We start from the raw sequence: 21181 nt of genomic DNA on the forward strand, positions 1-21181 counted from the left end.
TGACCCTGGCTCCCAGAAGCAGGTAAGACATCTAGTCATTCACAAAGCCGAAATGCTGGTGAGGTCATTGAGGACACACCAAATGTCCCCACATAAGCAGCCACCCCCTTGGGGGTTGGTCCTGCCTCCATGCCTAAAGAGAGAAGCTACACAGAGCAGAGCGGTTAACATGCTATGTTGCTAATCAAAGGTTGGAGGTTCAAGCCCACCCAGAGGTGCATCGGAAGAAAGGTCTGGTGACCTGAAAACTCAGCCACTGAAAGCCCAATAGAGAGATTCTGCTCTGAAACACATGGGGACATGACGAGTCGGGATCAGCTCCACAGCAGCCGGCTTCCTGGGACACAGAGCAGATGGATGGGCCCGTAACTGATCTCCACTATAGGAACAACCTCTTAATGGTTCAGTCATTCGGACTAGCCTTCCTAAAGTTACATCACAGCTGTTACAGAAGTCTGGAAAATGCTACAAAATCAAAGGACCTGCAACAGGGCCCCTATGTATCTCTGGGAAGGACTTTGATTTAAGCCCCACTATTGAGTGAAACCCTGGTGGTTTAGTGGTTAAGAGCTATGGCTGCTAACCAAAAGGTCAGCAGTTCAAATCCACCAGCCACTCCTTGGAAATCCTACGGGACAGTTCTACTCTGTTCTATGGGGTTGCTAGGAGTCAGAATCGACTCGATGGCAATGGGGTTTTTACTGAGTAAAGTTAGGAGCAGCCCTGGTAGTGCAGCGGTAAAGAGCTCGGCTGCTAACCAAAAAGTCAGCAGTTCAGGTCCACCAACTGCTCCTCGCAAACCCTACGGGGCGGTTCTAGTCTGTCCTATCGGGTCGCTGTGAGTTGGAATTGACTCGACAGCAATGTGTTTTTTGAAGGGTTTATTGAGTGAAGTTAGACCCATTCACTGTCTTAACCTGAAGCCAATACAATGGATATGATGGGTTAATGTTGAATCATATTGAAAACAAACCCGGGAGAACCTTGCACGTAGGATTCTGCTTCATTTCTGATGGCTAATTTTGTGTGTCCACTCGGCTAGGCTATGGTTCCCAATGATTTGGCCAAACGCTAGTCTAGTTGAAGTTCTATACTGATGTGATGTGGGGTGGTGTGGGGTGCTGTGCTGTGCTGTGCTGTGGTGTGGTGTGCTATAGTGTGGTGTGATGTAATAATCTTCTATAATGTAATGTAGTATAATGTAATCCCTTTCCATAATGTAATATAATCATTTTCCATAATGCAATATAGTGTAATCACTTTCCATAATATAATGTGATCATCTTCCATAATGTGATGGTGTAATGTAATCACTTTCCATAATGCAACCTGATATAATGTAATCAATCAGTTCAAATGGGTGTATTCGGCCTCTAGGCTATAAATAGATATTTTTGCAGAATGTGATCACTCTGCACTCTTTCCATTACTTGAGTATGAATCTTGGGACACAATCCAGGAGTCTCCAGCCTGACCCTATGATTTTGGACTTGCCAGCCACCCACAATCCCATGAGCCAATCCCTTGAAGTAAATTTTCTCACTCTCTCTCTCTATATATATATATATCTAGATATATAGAGAGAGAGTGAGAGACCCCTCGTGGCACAATGGTTAACTGTTCAGCTGCTAGCCAAAAGGTCAGCAGTTCAAACCCACCATCCACTCCATGGCAGAAAGGCCTGGCAATCTGCTCCCATAAAGATTACAGCCTAGGAAACCTTATAAGGCAGTTTCACTCTGTCACATGGGGTCGCCATGAGTCAGAATCAACTCAGTGGCAACCAGCAACAACAACTTTACATATATTATATATATTTTTGCATGTGTGTATTTATAATATATATATCACCAGTTCTATTTCTCTAGAGAATCCAGACTAAGACACTCTTAGGAACAGGAAAATTTATGATTTAGTAGCTTCATTGTTTTGAACACTTAGAGCTTTGCGTTGATTGTATGACATTTGCCACTTATGCTCAATTTTTACAAGAAAGTGCCCATTTAGTTAAAAAAAAAAGTAAAAAAAAAAAGTGTTAGGTATTCATAATTCCATACATTTTCAGGGTATGTATCAAGACAAAAAAATCCATTCTGTCTTATTACATTAAACTACAAGTAATTGCTGATACAAAACATATATCAACTTTGGGAACGTGCAATTTCTACTTGGGTGTATTTTAACATAATTTAAGCCTAACATTACTTCTTAAAAATATGTGTCTTTATATGCATACACCGAAGTATTTTAATTTGAAACTAAAACGACCTAGGGAAAGGTATTTAGAAATATGATCTATTTTGTGGTTTTCAACATACATCACAATTTGAACCAATGGAGGATGAAGGCTCATGTTTTAACCCCTACAGCTTATAAACATTAATGGAGAATCCAGGAAATTTCCCTTGTAGTAAGTATTAAAACCGTATTCACTCCTACTTTGCAAAAGGGCCAAAAAATAAAAATCAAAGCCGTTGCCGTCGAGTCGATTCCGACTCATAGCAACCCTACAAGACAGAGTAGAACTGCCCCAGAGGGTTTCCAAGGAGCGCCTGGTGGATTTGAACTGCAAAAGCACAGCAGGACAATACACTCGCGACTAAATACATTTGAACTTGATATTTCTTATGCATCATTCAGAGTAGGAAAATACCTCTTCTCAGATTTCAGAGAACAAAAATACGTGGTAATTTTTTTTTTAATTGTGGAGAAATATATATATATATAACAAAACACTGGCCATTTCAATCCTTTTTACGTGTGCAAGTCAATGACATTCATTATGGTCCCCATATTGTGTGACCATGACAACTATCCATTTCCAAATTTTTTCATCACCCTTCCTAGAAACCCTGTACCCCTTTAGCAATAACAAGCTCTTTCCCCTTCCTCCTACTCCCTGATAACCACATAAACTTTGGTCTCTATGCATTTGCCTATTCTGGGTATTTCATACAAGTGGAAACATTTCTAACGTGTGGGATTTTGCACTTAGCACAGTGCCAAATTTTTCCAATGTTCTTGTTGTTTTTAGTTGCCATCGAGTCCGTTTTGACTCATGGCGACCCCATGGATGTCAGAGGAGAACCGTGCTCCACGAGATTTTCGATGGCTGATTTTTCAGCAGACTGCCAGGCCTTTCTTCCGAGGCTCCTCAGGGTGGATTTGAACCTCCAACCTTACAGTTAGTAGTTGAGCGTGTTAACTGTTTGAGCCTCACCCAAAGAGTCCCCTCAGTGGTTTTACCCCAGTGAAGAACTGGTTTTGTTTTGGTTTTGTACTATTGCCAAAACCAATACACTGCAAGTATTCTAATTTTTAAATAGTACGATTTTTATTTCCTTCATTATAGTTACTTTAATTATCTCCAAATACTGTACTGTTGTTGTTGTTGTTAGGTACCATCGATGTTTTCCTGGTTTTATCAATTAATTATGATTTGATTGAGAAATGATAGAATTCCAAACAAAAGGAGCCAAATGGAAAAAAGTAAACATATGGTGCCTGGAACATAAGCGTGGACTGCTGCCATCCACCAGGGAGACGAGCTTCACCGGGGAGTCTTCCCTGCTCTGGATTTCTCCGTTGAATACTCTTACCCTCTTGAACTCAGCACTTTCTCGTGGAGCTGACCGAGGCCACAGCAGCAGCTCCATCTTACAGTCTCTTTAACCAGTTAACCAAGTTGCCATCAAGTCGACTCCAACTTATGGCGCCCCCGTGTGTGTCAGAGTAAAATTGTGCTCCATGGAGTTTTCCACAGCTGATTTTTCAGAAGTCAGTCGCCAGGCCTTTCTTCCGAGGCACCTCTCGGTGCACCCGAACTGACATCCTTACCATAAGCAACTGGGCGTGTTAACTGTCTGCCGCACAGGGATTCCAACTGTCCTTTAGCAACTAGCATTTACTGAGTACTTTCTGTGTGTGGCGCAATCTGTTATGTGCTCAACTGCTAATTGAAAGGTTGGCTGTTGGAACCCAGCCCGAGGTAAGGAGGAACAAGGTCCTGGTGATCTGCTTCTGAAATGTCAGCCTGGAAAAATCTATGGAGCAGTTCTACTTTGCACATGTGGGTTCACCATACTTCAGAGTTGGCTCAAAGCAACTGGTTTGGGTTTTTGGTTTTGGTTTCTATGTTCAAATTCCAGGAGAAGGAAGGTGGACCCAAATGTGGAGGACACATATCCTAGGCCTGAAACTCACTGCTGTCAAGTCGATTCCCGCTCATGGCGCACCCATGTGTCACATAGGAGAACTGCTCTATGGGGTCTTCTTGGCTGTAATCTTTATGGGGAGTCCTAGTAGTGCAGTGGTTAAGTGTTCAGCTGCTAACCAAAGGTGGGCAGCCAGTCGCTCCTCAAAAGCCCTATGGGGCAGTTCTACTCTGTCCTATAGGGTCACTATGAGTTGGAATCGACTCAAAAGCAATGGGTTTGTTTTGGTTTTTAGTCTTTATGCAAGCAGATTGCCAGGCCTTTCTTCCATGTGCTGGGGGGGGCTCAAACTGCCCACCTCTCGGTTAGGAGTTGAACGCAAACCGTTTTCACCTCCCAGGGACCTCCTAATTCTGTTCTATGGAGCAGTCCTATTCTGCACATACAGGTTCGCCATGCATCAGAGTCGACTCCAAGCAACTGGTTTGGGTTTTTGGTTTTGGTTTTTGTTTCTGTGTTCAAATTCCAGGAGAAGGAAGGTGGACCCAAATATGGAGGACACACACCCTAGACCTGAAACCCACTGCCGTCAGGTCAATTCCCGCTCATGGCGCCCCCATGTGTTACACAGTAGAACTGCTCCATAGGGTTTTCTTGGCTGTAATCTTTACAGGGAGCCCTAGTAGTGCCACGGCTGAGCATTCGGCTGCTAACCAAAAGGTGGGCAGCCAGTCGCTCCTCAAAAACCCTATGGGGCAGTTCTACTCTGTCCTTTAGGGTCACTATGATTCGGAATCAACTCGACAGCTATGGGTTTGGTTTTGTTTTTAATCTTTATGGAAGCAGACTGCCAGGCTTTTCTTCCACCTCTGGGTATAGGGTCACTATGAGTCGGAATCGACTCAATGGCACTGGGTTTAGTTTTTGGTTTTGGCTGGGTTAGGAGTTGGGTGCAAACCATTTGCACCCCCCAGGGACCTCCTAATTCTGAAGGGGTTTATAAATCCATTGCATGTTTGATATTTCTCATTGATGTTTTCTCTAGGTAAAGAATAATAGAATGTTTTGTCTGTTCCAAAATTTCCAAGAAAGAGTCCGTGGAGGGCTGCCTCTTAGCTCTGCGGGTCAGCTGGCCGGTGTGTAGGGAGGAGTGGTCGGTAGCCAGGACGGTCTCCGCTGACTAACCCTAACCAACTAGAGCTGGATAATTAGAATAGGACCAGCGGGCTGGAAATACAAGGCCACTGGATTCCTGGGGCAGAAACGTGCACTTTACTTTTACCAACCGCTGAGTCTCCGGCAGAAATAACCCTGAAGGAGAAACTGCTACAGACAGACCAGAGATTCATCAAAGCTGGAAAATATAATTACAACTTTCGGTCTCTTCCTTCAAGGGAAATTCTAAAGGAAGGAGCACTGAGGACCTTGGAAGAGAGCATCTTCTGAGTGACCAATTCATTTAGCAAGCATCAGTATTTAATACTGTCCACCTTTTGGAAGAAAAGCCTAAAGATCTGTTGTTGTTGTCAGGTCCTGCCAAGTTGGTTCTGACTAGTAACGACCCCACGGAAAACAGAACGAAATACTGCCTGGTCCTGCACCATCCTCACAATCCTTGCTATGCTTGAGCCCATTGTTGCAGTCACTTTGTCAGTCCGTCTCGTTGAGGGTCTTCCTCTCTTTCTATGACCATCTACTTTACCAAGCATGATGTCCTTTTCCAGGGACCTGTCTCTCTTGATAACATGTCCAAAATAAGGAAGACGTAGCCTCACGACCCTCACTTCTAAGGAACATTCTAGCTGTACTTCTTCCAAGACAGATTTGTTCATTCTTCTGGCCGTCCATGCTATAGTCAATATTCTTCACCAACACCATCATTCAAAGGCATTATTTTTTTTTTCGGTCTTCCTTATTTGTTGTCCAGCTTTCGCATGCTTATGAGGCAATTAAAAACACCATGGCTTGGGTAAAGGTGCACCTTTGTCCTCAAAATGACGTCTTTCATTTTCAACATTTTAAAGAGGTCTTTTGCAGCAGATTTTCCCAGTGCAATACCTCCTTTGATTTCTTGATTGCTGCTTCCATGGGCATTGACTGTGAATCTAAGTAAAATGACATCCTTGACAACGTCGATCTTTCCTCCATTTATCAAGGTGTTGCTTAGTGGTCCAGTTGTGAGGATTTTTGTTTTCTTTATGTTGAGATGCAATCCACACTGAAAGCTGTCGTCTTTGATCTTCATCAGTAAGTGCTTCAAGTTCTCTTCACTTTCAGCAAGCAAAGTTGATAATCTACTTCCAAAAATCAGCCAGTGAAAACCCTATGGATCACAGGAGAATACTGTCCAATGTAGAGCTAGAAGACGAGCTCCTAGGTTGGAAGGCACTCGGAATCCACAGTGGTTACAACCATAGATTGCAGCATACCAGCGACCGTGAACAGAGCGCAGGGCTGGGCAGTGTTTCCTTCGGTCGTACGTGGCAACTAACAACAATGACAGTTCCTTCCGCAGATGAAGTGAGGTGGAAAATGTGCGATGAAGGGTTAACTGGGGCAAGGCGGATATCTCAGCTGGATTGTTCTGAGTCCTGTGCTTCCACTTACAGTTAAGTGTTTGGCTGCTAACCAAAAGGTCAGAGGCACCGTGGAAGGAAAACCTGGCAATCTGCTCCTGTAAAGATTAAAAACGAAAAAACCAAACCCACTGCCATCGAGTCAGCTCTAATTCATAGTGACCCTATAGGACAGGGTAAAACTGCCCCCATAGGGTTTCCAAGGCTGCAGTCTTTATGGAAGCAGACTGCCACATCTTTCTCCCATGGAGCCACTGGTGGTTTTGAACCGCTGTCAATCGCCTTATACTGCACCACCAGGGTTCCCTCTGTAAAGATTAAAAAAAAAAACAGACTAGAAAATCCTATGGGGCAGTTCTAGTCTGTCACATGATGTTGCTATGAATCGGATGTTGGCACACAACATCAACCTCTAAAAAATACAGGTAGGACAGTGTCTCAGATCCTACTACCACAAAACTCTGTGTTACCCAAAGTCTGAGATGCTAACCGAGACATTATAGATTCAGAAGGAAATAAGCGAGACAGCCAGGCAGTAGACCTCAAATCCCCAGGGTTGCTGCCAGGAAAAAATATCACATGGACTATTCTGTGGCCGTCAAGTCGATTCCGACTCACAGCAACCCTCTATGATAGAGAAGAACTGCCGCATAGGGTTTCCAAGGCTGTAACCTTTATAGGAGCGGGCTGCCACATCTTTCTCCCAAGGAGGAACTGGTGGGTTCGAACCGCTGACGTTTCAGTTAGCAGCTGAGCACTCTAACTGTTGCACCACCAGGGCTCCACACTTAGGATAAATAACTATTCATCCCTTATCTGAAATTCAGATTTAACTGAATGTTTTTATTTGCTAAGTCTGGCAACCCTATCCCCAGGAATATTCCATCACAACAGCCCTGGGAAAGTAACGTCCCTTCTAAAAGAAAAAGCTCGTCACGTCACTCCCAGCTTAAATGTCTCCAAGCTGTGTTTGCTATTAAAAAAAAAAAAAAAAAATCATTGCTGTCGAGTCAATTCAGACTCCTGACGGCCTTATAGGACAGAGTAGAACTGCCCCATACGGTTCCCAAGGAGCGGTTGGTGGATTTGAACTGCTGACATTTTGGTTAGCCTTGGCTATGGTTCCAAATATCTTACTGGATATTCTACGCCCCTAAATGCTTTTCTGCCTACTCCTCCAGTGCCTGGTTCCCCTCCACTCCCCACACACTCCCTTTTTTTTTAATTGTACTTTAGATGAAAGTTTACAGAGCAAACTAGTTTCTCATCAGTTAGTACACACATTGTTCTATGACATTGTTTAACAGCCCCACGACATATCAATACTCTCCCTTCTCAACCCTGGGTTCCCCATTACCAGCTTTCCTGTCCCCTCCTGCCTTCTAGTCCCTACCCCTGGGCTGGTGCGCCCCTTTAGTCTTGTTTTATTTTGTGGGCCTGTCTAATCTTTGGCTGAAGGGTGAACCTCAGAAGTGGCCTCATTACTGTGCTGAAAGAGTGTCCGGGGGCCACACCCTCAGGGTTTTTCCAGTCTCTGTCAGGCCAGCAAGTCTGATATTTCTTTCTGAGTTAGAAGTTTGCTCTACATTTTTCTCCAGCCCTGTCCAGCACCCTCTATTGTGATCCCTGTCAGAGCAGTCAGTGGTGGTATCCGGGCACCATCTGGTTGTGCTGGACTCAGTCTGGCCACACGCTTCCTTTTTCATCACCAGCCACATGAGACACAGACATGTTCTCACACACATGCTTCGTGCTGTCTCTATAACCAAAAGCCCTTTGCCATCAAGTCAATTCTATCTCTATAGGACAGGCATAAAAAAAACCCATAGGGTTTCCAAGGAGTGGCTGGTGGATTCAAACTGCTGACCTTTCGGTTTGCAGCCACAGCTCTTAACCACTGCGCCACCAGGGCTCCGACGTCTCTCATAGATGAAGACTTTTCATCATTAAATTCCATAACTTGACCTTCTACCCTCTACTGAACCTTCCACACCCCACCCAACCCCCCTTCCTTCTACAAATCTGTAACCCACCAGACCAAGCTACCCTCTCTCTCATCACCACACTGAATACAACACAAGGCTTGGGCCTTGTCTTAGTTACCTCGTGCTGCTATAACAAAAATACCACAAGTGGGTATCACTATAACAAACAGGCATTTATTCTCTCACAGTTCAGGAGGCTGGAAGTCCAAACTCAGGGTGCCGGCTCTAGAGGAAGGTTCTCTTTCTCTTTGTCAGCTATGGGGGAGGGTCTTCGTCTCTTCTGAGCTTCTGCTCCTGGGTGATCTTCATGTGGCTTGGCATCTCTCCTCCCCCCATCTCTGCTCCATCACGTGCTTATTTAATGTCTTTTATATTTCAAAAGTGATTGACTCAAGACATACCCTAAGCTAATACCACCTCATTAACCTAGCAAAGAAAACCCATTCCGAAATGGGATGATAACCACAGGTATAGGGTTAGGATTGACAACACATATGTTGGGGGAACATGATTCAATCTATCACGAGCCTCTTGTTCCTGCTCTAGACTGTTTTAAGATTTGTGCGTGCTGAGACAGCCGCTCCCGTAGTCACTCACATCACCCGCATACAATCGAGCATACTAGAAGGTGGATGTATGTGTCTCTAAGCATTTGGCTTGTGCTCTGAGCCTTGTAAATAAAAGCAGAATAAATAAAAGCCAAATTGCTTCTGCCCACATCGCTCCATTGGGAATACGGAACTCTACCCGCATAATGGAAACCCTGGTGGCGTAGTGGTTAAGCGCTATGGCTGCTAACCAAAAGGTCGGCAGTTCAAATCCACCAGGCGCTCCTTGGGAACTCTATAGTGACAGTTCTACTCTGTCCTATAGGGTCGCTATGAATCGGAATCGATTCGACAGCAATGGTGTTTGTATCCGCATAATGGCAGAACTGTCCCGTCTTGAACACAGTTCTAAGGGCGTTTCATCTGAAATTCTTGCCATATTGTCCCTTCTGTGCCATTCTTCACTTTGACAGAAAGGATCCTGGGTCAGTAAGCGTGGGGGAAAAATCCCGTCAGACTTTCTGTACCATCCTTCTCACTCACAGTCGGAAGTAGGTGAGAACATGGTTTAGATGGTAAAAACTCTTGGATTCTTTTCTAATGTGACGAAGACGAAATACCTAAGAGAATGATAAATCGTGTGAGACAGCTTTTGCCTGACCTTCTCTTGGAAATGAAGGTAGCAGAAAAGATTTTCTGGGCTCTGTCCCAAGCTGAAAGGAGCCTTGGTGGTGCAACGGTTAAGTGCTCAGCTGCTAACCAAAAAGTCAGTGGTTCAAACTCACCAGCTGTTCTGCAGGAGAAAGACCTGCCATTCTGCTCCTGTAAAGACTACAGACTAGGAAACCCTAAGGGGCAGTTCTGCTCTGTCACATGGGGTCGCTATGAGTAGGGATTGGCTAGATGGCGTAAAATAATCAAACGTGTACACACACAAATGCAGAAAAGCACATAAAGCATATAAGGACACTTTAACAAGTAATTCATAAAACAATTACAAAAACAACCCTGCTTTTCTGAATAGCTATAGGTCCCTGGGTGTTGCAAACAGTCTGCATTTGACTGCTGACCTAAAGGTCAGAAGTTGAGCCTTCCCAGTGGCTCGGAGAGAAAAAGACTTGGTGACCTGCTCCCTGTAAAGATTACAGCCCAGAAAACCCTATGGGGCAGTTCTACTTTGTCACGTGGGGTCGCAGTGAGAAGTGACTCAACAGCACCTAAAAACAATTATTTGTCAAATCTTTTTATTTTTCCTTCCTTCCTTCCTTCTTCCCTCCATCCTTCCTCCCCTCCATCCTTCCTTTCTTCCCTTCCTCCATCTTTCCTTTTTTCCCTCCATCATTCCTTCCTTCCTTCTCTCCTTCCTTCCATCCTTTCTATTTATCTATCTATTTTGAGTAAGAAAGATTGAGAGCTGAGGTTTAGGAAGCAAAGTCTGCATACGATTAACAATGAAAGAAAACACTTGGGAATGTATAAGTCTGTGGTACTTTTCTTTCCTTAAGCCTGTGGATAATATCCTCAGCAGTTGGATGGGGCTTTCGCTGGTGTTTTTCCTTCCTGAGAAGAAGCATATTACAAGCCCATTAAAAAGCCTTGCATGAATTAAGAGGCTGGGACGGCGCAGAAAGCCACAGCTCCTTGGCAAATTGAACAGGCTCGCTCTCGGTGACAGGGATTAATTGCTTGTGACAAACTTGACGTAACAAGTGGAGGCAGAGGGGAAGGCAGCAGAGGAGCCCGAAGGGAAAGGAACTTGGGGAGATGAATGGCTTTTCACTACAGAGCAAGTCAGGAGACTGTGAACAGAGAGTTTTACAGACCGAGGAAAATCGGTTGGAAGTAAACTCTTTCCATGCCAGGAGATGCTGATGTTGCCTGCATGGATCCCGTTACAGGGACGCTGTGGTGCTGGCTGCTATGAGCTCACACCTACCTCTTATACCGAGGACTACCTTTGCTTTACGGAGCCCCAGTGGTGCAGTGGTTAAGCTCTCGACTGCTAACTAAAAGGTTGGCGGTTCGAACCCACCAGCTACTCCATGGAAGAAAAGACCTGGCAATCTGCTCCCATAAAGATTACAACCAAGAAAACCCAACGGGACACTTGTACTCTGTCCTATAGGGTTGCTATGAGTCAGAATCGACCCGATGGCAATAGGATTTTTACTAGAGTGTATAAATTTTATGTTGTCGTTAGCTGCCACGGAGCCAGCTCCAACTCAAGGCGACCCCATGCACAACAGAACCAAACTTCGCCCAGTCCTGTGCCATCTTCATGATCATTGGTACTTTTCAGCCCATTGTTTTGGCCACAGTGTACTATGAATACTTTCCAACATAGAGGGCTCACGTTCCAGCCCTATATTGGACAGTGTTCTGTTATGACCCATAGGACTTTCATTGGCTGATTTTAGGAAGTAAATCACCAGGCCTTTCTTCCTAGTTTCTCTTAGTCTGGACACTCTGCTGGAACCTGTTCAATAAAATAGAAGTACACAAGCTCCCACTGACAGATAGGTGGTGGCCACACATGAGGTGCATTGGCCGGGAATTAAACCTGGGTCTCCTACATTGAAGGCAAGAATTCTACCACTGAATCACTGCTGCCCCCTGGAGTCTTAGATAACACGGCATACTCACAAGAGTGACATGCCAACACCTTTGCCATGTTCTCTTGGTTAAAAGTAAGTCACAGGTCCTGCCACACTCAGGGGAGATCACTATACAAGGGCATGAACACCAGGAGGCAGGTGTCATGGGAACAGCTTTACTACTGCCTACCTGCGTAGCCCAGAAGTTAATGACGTGGTTTCTAAAGCCTCCAGACTTTTGCAGTCTTATGGATTGAATTGTGTGCCCCAAAATACGTGTCATAAATCCTCACCCTTATATCTGCGGAGGAGCCCTGGTGACACAGTGGTTAAAGCCCTCAGCTGCTAGCGGGGAGGTCAGCGGTTTGAACTCACCAGCTGCTCCAGGGGAGAAAGACGTAGCGGTCTGCTTCCATAAAGATTATAGCCTTGGAAACCCTAAGGGGCACTTTGACTCTGTGTGTCAGAATTGACCACAATGGATTTGGTTTTCTTGGTTTTTTTTTTTTTTTTATATACCTGTGGATGTAATCCCATCTGGGAATAAAGTGGGAAATAACATTTTAAGTTTTGTTCTATGAAAACAGAGAGTCCTCGGCTCACCACACTAAAGGTCATCTTGTGAAATGTTAGGAACCTATGCGCCGTATAATGTAATTTTTTAAAGCTTAGAGCTATGCCTTGAACTAGATTTAACCTTTAGCAGCAGCTTACCTAGTTTCACATAATTGTACTTAGGTGATCAGGCTTGCTGAGAACTTGAAACTTATTCTTTCAGAAAACAACGGAAGATTAATGAACGCGTCCTGTTTCCAAGATCCCAGAGGTCTTGCGACTGTGGCTCACTGATCTTGTGGTTGTGCTAGCAAGGTCCCAGTTTAAGATCTGATAAGGTTCAAGCACATAATCTTATAAGATGTATGTATTCTGACATAATTGTCAACCAATCAAAAGTCTTTTGTCCAAAGTTTTCTGATAAAATTTTATATAAGTACCTTGAAAATCTTAATTGATCCGAGCACTCCTTGACTTGGCGTTGACCTGCTGCCCAACTTTAAAGCTTTCTATTAAACCTAAATAACCGTTGCCTTCAAGTCAATTCTGACTCATAGCGACCCGACAGGACAGAGTAGAACTGTCCATGGGGTTTCCAAGGAGTGGCTGGTACATTCAAACTGCCAACCTTTTGGTTAGCAGCCAAGCTCTTAACCATTGCACCGCAAGCGTTCAACTTAATGGTGTCCTGAGTTGTTTATTTTTGACAAGGGTTTTCTTTGTTATGTTGATGAGGCAGTATCAGTGTGTCCTTGCTGTTGTTAAGCGCTGTCGAGTTGGTTCCAACTCATAGTGACCCTATGTACAACAGAGTGAAACAGTGCCAGGTCCTGCGCCTTCCTCACAGTCGTTGCTACGCGTGAGCCCATCATTGCAGCCACTGTGTCAATCAATCTCATCAAAGCCCTCCTCTTTTTCGCTGACCCGCTACTTTACCCAGCATGATGTCCTTCTCCAGGGACTGATCCCTCCTGATAGCATGTCCAAAGTATGTGAGACCAAGTCTCACCATCCTTGCTACTAAGGAACATTCTGGCTGTACTTCTTCCAAGACAGATTTGTTCGTTCTTCTGGCAGTCCATGGTATATTCAATATTCTTCACCAAAACCATAATTCGAAGGCATCAATTCTTCTGTCTTCCTTATTCATAACCCAACTTTCACATGCATATGAGGCAACTGGGTCAGGTGTACCTTAGTCCTCAAAGTGACATCTTTGCTTTTTAACATTTCAAAGAGGCCTTTTGCAGCAGATAAACCAATGTAATATGTCATTTGATTTCCTGACTGCTGCTTCCATGGGTGTTGATTGCGGATCCAAGTAAAATGAAATCCTTGACAACTTCAATTTTTTCTCCATTTATCATAATGTTGCTTATCGGTCCAGCTGTGAGAATTTTTGTTTTTTTTATGTTGAGGTGTAATCCATACTGAAGGCTGTGGTCTTTGACCTTTATCCTTAAGTGCTTTGAGTCCTCTTTGCTTTCAGCAAGCAAGGTTGTGTCATCTGCATATCACAGGTTGTTAATGACTCTTCCACCAATCCTGACGCCCCATTCTTCTTCAAACAGTCCACCTTCTCAGATTATTTACTCAGCACACAGATCGAATAAGTAGAGTGTGTCTTTAGCCAGTCACTCTTGAGATATAGAGGGAGAAGCTCAGGCACAGAAGCAAACAGAGACAGGGGAAGATAGATGCCAAGTCACATGGACATCTCAAAGGAACCCCAAATCAAAAAACCCGTTGTGGTCAAGTCGATTCCGACTCATAGCGACTCTACAGGACAGAGCCCCATACAGTTTCCAAGGAGCAGCTGGTGGATTTGAACCGCAAAACTTTCGGTTAGCAGCCGTAGCACTTAACCACTATGCCACCAGTGTTTCCTTCAAGGAACTGGGAAACAGAAAATGAAGAGAAAAGGACCTTCCCCCAGAGCCGACAGAGAGAGAGAAAGCCTTCCCCTGGAGCTGGCGCCCTGAATTTGGACTTGTAGCCCCCCAGACTGTGAGAGAATAAATTTCTGTTTGTTAAAGCCACCCACGTGTGGTTATTTCTGTTACAGCAGCACTAGATGACTAAGACACAGACCAAGAGTGATTCCAATTGCCTTGTGATCTCCCCTTGGACAAGAGGCAGGTCTATAAAGATCAGAGCCTGCCCGGTTTTTAATACCCTAGTTGAGTTTTGCATTCCATCTGCAGTTGTCAAAGGATTTGCCTAGCGACGAGGATTAGTTCAAACAAGATCTTTGGCAATCTGAGTTTACATAATTACTTTCACATCCCCTGCTCCACCGGGGTCTTTATACACCAAGAATATTCATGGAATCCACAGGATGCCAAGCCTCTGGTCTGCAGCCTCTGAGGGTGTTGATTTGTTTCCTGGGCACCAAGGAACGCTCTGGGTGGGATGGCTGTAACACACGGTGCAAAAATTGCTTTCTGAGCCGCTGCCTGTTGCTTAATCACTGTTGGTCTGTGTTACTTTGTTTCATCACGTAAACCACCTCAGGCTGTGAGGAACACAAAGTTGCCGTACACTACCAGGAGACTGGATTTGATGGCAATAGATAACAACAGAACACAGATATTTGTGCTCACTTATCGTCCAGCTGGACCCGAGGATCCCAGAAGGGTCTGTGAAACAAAGCAAAACAAAATCGCCTAATCCTATCCTCTATTATTCATGAGTAGAGACTTAATTGTTTTTGTTAGTATTGTTGTGTGCTGTTGGTTCCAACTGTCTTCCTTCAAAGCTCTATGTTATACATCTTGGGTGTCGTTTTTAAGAAAAGAGATAGTATTGTAACTTGAGGAGCTAAGGGAGTTTTGTTTCTCTTTTTTTAGCTTTATTGTGGTAAAATATATATCAGAGGAGCCCTGGTGGTATAATGGTTAAGTGCTGGGCTGCTAACCAAAAGGTCAGCGGTTTGAGCCCACTTATGGGCTCTGTGGGAGAAAGACCTGGCTATCCTCTCCTGGAAAGATTAAAAAAACCATTGCCATCAAGTCGATTCCAACTCATAGGGACCCTAGAGGACAGAGTAGAACTGCCCCATATGGTTTCCAAGGAGCCCCTGATGGATTCGAACTGCCGAACTTTTGGTTAGCAGCCATAGCTCTTAACCACTTTAGAGCCTAGAAAACCCTGCGGGGCAGTTCTGCTCTGTCACATGGTGTTGCTGTGAGTCTCTATGAGGGACTTAGTAAATTCAATTCCATTTTATCTCATGTCGTCTTGTTCCTCACATTCTGCCCTTTCTTTGATTCTGTGATCAAATCCTCAGGAATTTCTCATCTTACCTGGTATAGGTATAATTTCAAGGATGTCACTTTGAGGACTACAGTGTGCCTAACCCAAGCCATCGTATTTTCGATCACCTCATATGCATGCAAAAGCTGGACAATGAATAAAGAGGACCGAAGAAGAATCGATGCATTTGAAGTATGGTGTTGACAAAGAATACTGAATACACCATGGGCTGCCAGAAGAACAAACAAATCTGTCTTGGAAGAAGTACAGCCAGAATGCTCCTTAGAAGTGAGGATGGTGAGACTTCATCTCACGTACTTTGGACATGTTATCAGGAGGGGCCAGTCCCTGCAGAAGGACATCACGCTCCGTAAGGCAAAGAGTTCGCAAAAAAGAGGAAGACCCCTCGACGAGATGGATTGACACAGTGGCTGCAACAATGGGCTTAAGCATAACAATTGCGATGACGGTGCAGCACCAGGCAGTGTTTCGTTCTGTTGTACGTAGGGTCGCTATGAGTTGAAACCAATTCAACAGCAGCTAGCAACAACAGGTATAATTTACCTGCTTCTTTCTCTTAAGGATAAAAGAAAATTCTGGCTTGTCCTTGAGAGTAAGCTGACTTCTCCTCCTCCCTCCCCCCCCCCCCCACAAGCCTGCCTGCCCAGGGCTGAGCTCGTTAATATGTCATCTTACAGAGGAAAGGATCTATGTCTCCATTTCTGAGTCAAGGTAAACCATCATCTTGTCAGCCTGGGTAATCCTCCCATAATTTGATATCCCAATCAGCTCCAATCTGGGCATTTTATGGCCCATATGTGTCTGGTTCTGCCGCAGCAGCTCTGATTTAACGCCACTGCAACTGCTCAGCAACTTAAGAAAAACAACGTCACCCTCAAGAAAAACAGAGCATAGACAAGACCATACCTGCCCATACCCAGTTAAAGAAAGATTGGTGAAAATACTCACTGATTACCTGTGCAAATCTCCAAGAGACCCTAAGTGAGTAATTTCTTTTGTAAGAATCTGCACAAAGAGAGGAGGTAAAAGATGTCCCAAATGTCCAGCTTTTCTAAAGGGCTGTCCTACTCCATCATCTCTAACGTGGGCTACTTCCCCTTCCCTCAGGACTCTCCCCCTTGTCTTTAGGTTTTGTAATTCGCTGCAATGTCTCACAGAATCCATGAACCATCGAGGAAATGGCTTACGTGTTAGTGGACACTGGCAAGTCCCAACATCCATGGTCAGGCGTAGGCTTCTCCTGATTCAAGTGGCCACTGGTGCTGATGAAACCGAACTGGCAGGCCAGACAACAGGCTTCTGGCTCACAAGGCTGTGGAAGCTGGGGAATCAGGTCAGACGATAGACTGTTGGCCCACGGGACTGAGGAGGCTGGCGAAGTCCAGAATCAGCAGGTCAGATGGCAGGCGGCTGGCTCAAATCCCAAGAACTGGAAATTGGACAGACAGAGAAAGAGAGTGGGGCCAGAGGACTCACATAGATACCTTGGATGCAGGCCACACCCCAGGAAAGGATGCAACTTGAGTAAAGGTGGGACTTGAGGCACGCCCTCCTGCAAGGCTGTGGCTCAATATATACCTCGCACTAATCCTGCCTCATTAACACGTACAGGTGAGGATTAATAACACATAAAATGGAGGATAATTACATCAGATCACAAAATGGAGGACAACCACACAATACTGGGAATCCTGGCCCAGCCAAGTTGACATATAACTCCAATCTTCACAGGCTCCATATTCCTTATTTGTAGAGTCCCACTCAATCATTGTGTGTGAGTCACAAGGACCATGGCTAGAAGTGCCATATTAAGTAATTCATGGCACCACAGACTTTTTTAAAGGGCTCTGGCCCATTTTTGGACCCTTGGTAGTGAAAACAGCTTGCACTCAGTTGGTAACAAAAAGCTTAGCAGTTCGAGTTCACTCCACAGCACCACAGGAGAAAAGCCTGGCTATCTGCTTCCATTGCAGTCAAGTGGATTCTGACTTATGGCAACCCTATAGGGCAGAGTGGAACTGCCCCATAGGGTTTCCAAAGAGTGGCTGGTGGATTCAAGCCGCCCTTTGGTTAACAGCTGAGCTCTTAACCACTGCGCCACCAGGGCTCTTACTAACAAGATAGACCGAAAAAAAAAAAAAAAACAGGAGCAGATTTCCTGGTCTTTGCCCTGCAGCACCACTGGAGGGGTTCAAACTGCCAACGTTTCAGTTAACAGGCAAGCACTTAACCACTGGACCACCAGGACTCCTCCTACCACAAGTAAGGGGTTAGGATTAACAACACATATTTTTCAGGGATGTCATTCAATCCATAATAGTCATGTAGGCACTTGCTGCCTTGTTGCTGTTGTTAGGTTCCATTGAGTTAGTTCTGACTCATAGCGACCCCATGTGCAACCAGACAAAACATTGCCCAGTCCTGCACCATCCTCACAATCGTTGCTATGTTTGAGCCCACTGTTGCAGCCACTGTGTCAATCCATCTCCTTGAGGGTCTCCCTCTTTTCATTGACCCTGTGCTTTACCAAGCATGATGTCCTTCTCATTCCACGGCAGTGGGTTTGGTTTTTGATTCGCAGGCAATCAGCCTAGCAGAGTCGTCTAATCTGAGAGAGACAATAGTTGGATCGGTTGTTCGGGTTGCATTTCATTGATGGTCTTAAGGTGTTTTAGTAATCCATTGTTCAATTGGTTCTAAATATTTGGCAAGGAAATACCAGCCTTCATTGCACAGGACAGTGTAGGGTTTCTTCATTCTTCTTTGTGGGGATTCTATTTGTTTGTAAAAGATTTTCAGTTTGTATAGGTAAAAAAAAATGAAATAATTTAATTTATATCCTATTTAATACTTATATACTGATTTCAAACCACACACACACACATACACTGAAGAGAGGAGACAGCATCTCCAAGTCCAAAGCCATTGCTGTTGAGTCAATTCAGACTCGTAGCTACCCTATAGGACAGAGTAGAACTGCCCCATAGCATTTCCAAGACTGTCATCTTTATGGGAACAGATTACCAGGCCTTTCCCCTTGCAAAGCTGCTGGTGAGTTCAAACCACCAACCTTCCAGTTAGCAGCCGAGCTTCACTTTGCTGTTGAGTCCATTCTGACTCATAGCGACCCTACAGGACAGAACAGAACTGCTCCGTGGGTCTCTAAGCCTGTAGTCTTACAGAAGCAGACTGTCACATCTTTCTTTCAAGGAGCAGCTAGTGGGTTTGGACCGCCAGCCTTTCGGTTAGCAGCCGAGCGCTTAACCACTGCATCACCAAGGTTCTTTTGGATCTCTATATAACACCTGCTTTTCTGGGTTTAATATAAGTAACAATTATTTCCACAGGTAAAATCTGTTTGAAACTGCTTTTCAGACCTTAGAAAACTCCAAGATTGCATTTATAACTGTAACTAGAAGATTTCTGTTCCTTCCAAAGGGCTCACACATACCATCGATCATGAAGATGGCACAGGACCCGGCAGCTTCTTGTTCTGTTGTATGAGGGGTTGTCATGAATCAAAGCCCACTTGACAGCAACTAACAACAACATAAACCAAAAAAAACCAAACCCACTGCCATCGAGTTGATTTGGACTCATAGCAACCCTATATAGGACGGAGCAGAGCTGCCCCACAGTGTTTCCAATGCGTGGCTGGTGGATTCCAACTGCCAACCTTTCAGTTAGCAGTCAATTGCTTTAACCATTGCACCACCAGGGCTCCATAGGTACCAAAAATTGAAATTTTAAGCAATCAATGACATAATATTCCTCTCTTAGGAGAGCTTAGATGCTGGCTGTCTTCTTGATTTTTTTTTTTTTTATAATGGTAGACTAAGGAGCCCTGGTGGTACAGTGGTTAGCATTCGACTGTTAACCAAAAGGTCAGTAGCTCAAACCCACCCAGTAGCTTCTCAGGAGAAAGACCTGGTGATCTGCTCCCGTAAAGATTACAGCCTAGGAAACCCTATGAGGCAGTTCTAGTCTTCCTATAGGGTCACCGTGAGTCAGAATCGACTCCATAGCACCCAACAACAACACAATACCAGAGTACGCACTGCAGACTGCTCGCTGTGGGAGAACGTTCGCTAAGCCACCTGTTCCGTTAACCAAGTTGTCTAACAGCTTTCGTTTCCACAGGACGATAATCCCTATTCTTATTGGAGGATGACACCTTTTGCTCATTTTGGGTCTTCCCTTCAGGAGGCCAGGCTCTATGTCTGACAACCTGAAAATGACAATTCGACACCAACAAATAGCTCCAGAGAAATTGGCTCCTTGTGCTGATAGAATTTCTCGTGGAGACAGTGTACTGTCCAGAATGATAGAACTTGTCAGCTAAACAACACGTCCCTGGGATCCATGCCGGATTATATGAATCTTACCTCAACAGAGATATGCACAGGCTCTCAGGGTGGTGGGCTGTCAGGGGCCTCTACATCCTGAAAACATCAGGGACCTCAGAGTTTAGGCTTGCTGCCTCTTCACTAAACCCTTCCTTTTCTACAGAGATTTCTATAAATCTCTTCTGCCCAGGGTGTCTACTAGGAGCCCAGTTGAGGGTTGAGAAACGAAATTCAGCGAGTACAATCTCTGTCCAATGGTCCCTGTTGTTCTTGTTGTTAGGTGCCATCGAGTCCCTTCAGACTCATAGCAACCCTACAGGACACAGTACAACAGAGAACATCAGAACGAAACACTGCCCGGACCTGAGTCATTCTCACAATCGTAGCTATGCTTGAGTCCATCGTTGCAGCCACTGTATCAATTCATCTCCTTGAGGGTCTTGCTCTTTTTCGCTGGCCCTCTACTTTACCAAGTATGATGTCCTTCTCCAGGGACTGGTCACTCCTGATAACACGTCCAACGTATATGAGACATAGTCTCACCATCCTTGCTTCTAAAGAGCATTCTGGCTGTACTTCTTCCAAGACAGATTTGTTTGTTCTTCTGGCAGTCTGTGCTATATTCAATATTCTTCACCAACACCATCACTCAAAAGTGTCAATTCTTCTTCAGTCTTCCTTATTCATCGTCCAGCTTTCACATGCATATGAGGAGATTGAAAACACCATGGCTTGGCTCAGATGCACCTTAGTCTTCAGGGTGACATCTTTACTTTTCAACACTTTAAAGAGGTCCTTTGCAGCACATTTACCCAATGCAATGCATCATTTGATTTCTTGACTGCTGCTTCCATGGGTGTTGATTGTGGATCCAAGGAAAATTAAATCCTTTGACAACTTCAATCTTATCTCTATTTATTATCATGTTGCTTATTGGTCCAGTTGTGAGGATTTTTGTTTTCTTTATGTTGAGGTGTCATCCATACTGAAGGCTGTGGTCTTTGATCTTCATCAGTGCCCAACAGTACACAAGAAATCCCCCTAAACAAGGAATCATCCAGCCCCAAATGTCACTAGGTCTGAGGTTTAGAAATCCTGGTCCTTCAATCGCATTTCTTATGGGTTGAGTTGTGTCCCCCAAATAGAT

The 21181-nt window shown here is 44.6% G+C and overlaps 1 protein-coding gene across 7 annotated transcripts in view; it reads right to left on the minus strand.

The window, feature by feature from the left end:
* The window catches only part of LOC111747946 (cAMP-dependent protein kinase catalytic subunit PRKX-like), a 190020-nt gene that overhangs the window by 18499 nt on the left and 150340 nt on the right, over positions 1–21181 (minus strand). For 5 of the 7 annotated variants that reach the window (XR_010319855.1, XR_010319856.1, XR_010319854.1 and 2 more), the window contains one exon: positions 16876–17117. The gene's annotated coding sequence lies outside the window, so the exon portion shown is untranslated. Of the gene's footprint in view, positions 1–1720; positions 12743–16391; positions 16694–16875; positions 17118–21181 lie in introns of those variants that run through there. The other 2 variants (XR_010319850.1, XR_010319849.1) reach the window with 2 other exon arrangements.

This window comes from Loxodonta africana, chromosome Y, assembly GCF_030014295.1.
Source record: "Loxodonta africana isolate mLoxAfr1 chromosome Y, mLoxAfr1.hap2, whole genome shotgun sequence".
Taxonomy (NCBI): domain Eukaryota; kingdom Metazoa; phylum Chordata; class Mammalia; order Proboscidea; family Elephantidae; genus Loxodonta; species Loxodonta africana.